Source organism: Echinops telfairi, unplaced genomic scaffold (genome assembly GCF_000313985.2).
Source record: "Echinops telfairi isolate 266 unplaced genomic scaffold, ASM31398v2 ScPeMD7_7473;HRSCAF=8511, whole genome shotgun sequence".
In the NCBI taxonomy this organism is placed as follows: domain Eukaryota; kingdom Metazoa; phylum Chordata; class Mammalia; order Afrosoricida; family Tenrecidae; genus Echinops; species Echinops telfairi.
The window spans coordinates 1,698,400-1,702,338 of record NW_022111377.1 but is presented as its reverse complement, the minus strand read 5'-3'; the positions used below and the strand labels follow the sequence as shown (position 1 = coordinate 1,702,338).

At 47.3% G+C, this 3,939-nt stretch overlaps 1 protein-coding gene across 1 annotated transcript in view; it reads right to left on the bottom strand.

The window, feature by feature from the left end:
* The window catches only part of USP6NL (USP6 N-terminal like), a 182,659-nt gene extending 178,799 nt beyond the window's left edge, over positions 1 to 3,860 (bottom strand). The window contains exon 1 of the mRNA XM_045285596.1: positions 3,771 to 3,860. The gene's annotated coding sequence lies outside the window, so the exon portion shown is untranslated. The remainder of the gene's footprint in view (positions 1 to 3,770) is intronic.
* Between the last annotated feature and the right edge of the window lie 79 nt (positions 3,861 to 3,939).

Genomic DNA, 3,939 nt, shown 5'->3' with positions numbered 1-3,939 from the left:
TTCTTGCATTGAGGGAGTACTTGAGTGGAGGCCCAATGTCCTTCTGCTACCTTAATACTAAACCTATAAATATAGGCCCATAGATCTATTTCCCCGCCAATACTTTTTAACCAAAGTGATTGTGTTTGCTTTCAATTGCTAATAACTTGAACTGACTGGTCCCAACTGAGACGGATGCCACATGGTAGCAAAGAATGACCACAGCCAACTGATACTTAGCATTGTTGGGCCATACTGGGTCACTGTAGCAGGGAGTTATCCTGGTTCCCAATCAATGCTTGAGAGTGATCAATTAAAGATGGTTCCAAAGCTGCCACTTCTGGCTGGTGTGTTTAACCAATGGTAGGTGTCTTACTATGAGTTAACTGCATGTCTACCCAATGAGTCAGAATCACTTCAAGGCAACCAAAAACGTCAAGACATTGTAAAATCTGGTAATGGGCTGTCCTTAAATAAAAAATGTACAACCAAGGTCTGAGAGCTAGCTAAAACACTAAGTAGGCATCAACATTATAATTCAAGTACCAAATTCTTAATGTTTAGCACATGATTTTCTTTGATGCTTTAGAGATAACTCATTAATTACTTAAAGGTATCATCAGCAAAAGAATGCCTACTAACTTTAGACCTTGTGCCGGCAGTCCCTAAATTACAAATGGGTTTGTTTCTAGATTGGACTGTAAGTAGAATTTGTACATAAATTGGCACTTAAGTACAATTTCTATCCAATGCCAGTCAAATGTTTGTCTGTATCGAATAAGATAGACCTCAAAAAGCTTGTGGAAAAATGGAATTAGAGGATAATGGATTCTTTGCAAGGAAGTCCTGGTAGAAGATATTTCAGTGGTTCTGGGGAAGAGTGATTCACAGCCTCAGCTCCATAAAGACTGACAACCTCTGAAGCACTAGGGACAAGTTCCACTGTAGCCTACAGGGTTGCTGTGAGTCAGAATCAACAGCTGTGGATTTCCGTCAGTATGAAGAGCACAAGCAGTGCATGAGGCTGCTAACTGAAAGGTTGATGGTTCAATCCCACCATGCTCTCCAAGGAGAAGATATACATCTCTAAACATTAAACAAAACCCATTGCCACAAAGTTGGTTCCAAACCACTGTGACCCTATGTAAATATTTCTCCCTTGAAGCAGCTGGTGAGTTTGAACTGCTAGCAGTTAGTTTACTGGACAGTGCAACCAGGACTCCTTCTCCATTAAGATTTGTGTTAGTCCGGGTGGACTAGAGAAACAAATCCAGGGGGACTCAAATATGTGTAAGAAAGAGTTTTATATCAAAAAGTAAGCTCCAGGACTCTGGCTGTCAGCAGCATGGCTCCATGTGGCTTGTCAACAGGAATGTCTCACAGGGAGACAAGCAGAGATTCTGTGTGTATCTGGCCTCCAGTGAGCTATTTGTCTCTGGGCCCCTCTAAATGAGGTCATCAAGAAGTGACCTGATTGACAAACCTAGACTCCACTCCTTAGCAAACTGACATCAGATTATGTACCACAAGATTTAAAAAAAACACCTCTTTCCCATCAAGTCGATGCCAACTCATACCCTCCACCTACAGGGCAGGGAAGAACTGCCCCCCTGAGTGTCTGCACCTGTAACTCTTTACAGGAGTAGAAACTTCCTCTTTCTCCTAGGAGCCACTGGTGGTTTCAAACTCATGACTCTGCAGTTTGCAACCCAACATGTAACCACCATGCCACTAGGACTCCTCCATAAAAATTACAGCCTTGGAAATCCTATGGCGCAGTTTCACTCTGACCTATTGGGTCACTATGTGTCAGAATCAACTCTACAGCAATGGGTTATATAGACTACGAATATATTTCTATGGGTTATATAGACTATCAATATACAGTATATACTTGAATATAAATCGAGTTTTCGACACATTTTTTATGCAGTTTTTGTGGAAAATTAGGTGCCTCAGCAGACATTCGGGTCGGCTTACACTCGAGGATATACGGTAGTTATATGAGTAATTTAGAGTACTCATCCTCTTTTTTCCCCTCCTGTTTATTTCATAGATGCTTTCAGACAGTCAACTTTAATGTGCTCTATGCATAAACGGATTGGGAAAGATGGTTAACCTGGGCCAATGACCAATCATTGGAGAGAACGCAACACCAATGGCACTGGCAAACAAGTGGCCACATCAACATGGTGTCCTGGTGGTAAAGTGGTCAGGAGGTCATTTGCAAATAGGAAGGTCAACTGTTGGAAACCACCAGCCAGGAGATGGATGCAGTCATCTACTTCCTAAAGATTGATCACAGCCTTAAAGACCCTACAGTACACACAATAACATGTAGAACACATCATCCATTTTAAGTAATAAACTAGGCCATATTTACGCATTCTATAAAAGCCATCTTGGAAATATTTTTGTTAACTTCACTCTGACAGAGTGAAAAAAAGTACCTAAATATATCACTCTTCATCTGATTCTAGGTAATTTGTTAATCCTTATTAAAACTGCTCAACAAAAGGGGAAAGTACCCTGGCCTCCCACTGACAGAACTTTCCAGAGAGTCAATACAGGAGGATGATCTCTAAAGTTCTTCCCAACTTGTCTGAGCTATGAAGTATTGGATATCTATCTGTATAACAGAATTAACATACGTCTGAAATCGCCTTCCTCTAGCAAACAAAACGCCAGCAAGTAATGCATTTAACACAGCGTGGCCACTTGTCCACTAGTGCGGTTACACGATTTCCAATGACTGGGCATTGTCATAGGTCAACAATCTTTCTCGGTGCCATTATGCAAAGAGCACATTACTGTCGTCTAAAAAAACACCTAAGAAGTAAACAGGAGAGAGAAAAGAGACGGATTCATCTTCAAATTATAGACATGCTTCGTGGTTGATTTATGGATTTCTTGCATTTTCTGGTGGTAACATAGCCAAGGTACACCGTTCTCGCCCATTAGAAACGCCACACCACTCGACGGTAATTCAACTCAAAAAAACTCACTGCCACCTATCCAGTCGACCGCCACTCACAGCGACAGTTGCTGGTTGCTAACTATCCTAACTACTTTTTTTTCCCCCACCACAAACTTTGCAAAGACGCTCAGATTTCCAAGTCTTCCCGATCCCTCAGCCCGCTTTCCCAGACCGTGAACTTAACATCCTCTCCTGGCCTGAACGAAACAAAGTTCCGTGGCGTCGAGGCAGTAATTTACAAAGAAAGAAGTTTTCTCCTTCAGGCCTGCCCACTGGGTCCCTAGAGGACGCAACTGAAACTTGCATTGGAGACACGTCTCCCCGGGGACCGAAACTTGCGCTGGGGGAGGGGGAGGGGGGCGGTCCGCTGCACCTCCCCCAGGATCTGGTCAACGCAGGCCCCGCCCACGGCCTCGCAGCGTCCACCCTCACGTCCCCAGCCGGCCGGGTCCCGGGGGGGCGGACCCCCAGCCCCGCAGGAGCGCCCCGTCGCCCCCCCACCCACTGGCGCCCGCCCAGCTGCCAATCACAGCCGCAGAACCCTAAAACCAAGGTTCCAAGGGGGCACCGCGGAGCGCACAGCCCCGCGCACGATCCCGGGAACCCCGGTCCCAGAGAACGCCCCCCTCCAGGGCTAAGGAGAAGGGAGCCTCCGCCTTGTCCACCTCCTCCCGGGTCCGGGAATGGCGGCGTCCGGCTCCCCCGGGGCCAACACCAAGTCACCGCCGGGCCGCAGGGTGGGGGGTCAGAAAAACCTCGGGGAGCGTCGGCGCCGTGCGGGCACCTGCGCGGAATGCCAGGGAAAGGAAGTTACCTCAGGACTGTCCCGTCGGCAGAGGCTGTGCGCGGCGGGCAGACGGGGCGTCCCGGGCCGCAGAGCAGGTCCCGGCGCGGCGGCGGCGGCTACCGCAGTGCCCTCCACCCCATTGTTTCCCTTCCAAGAGGATCCCGGCGACGCCGAGCCCGGGAACCAGGAAGTTCCC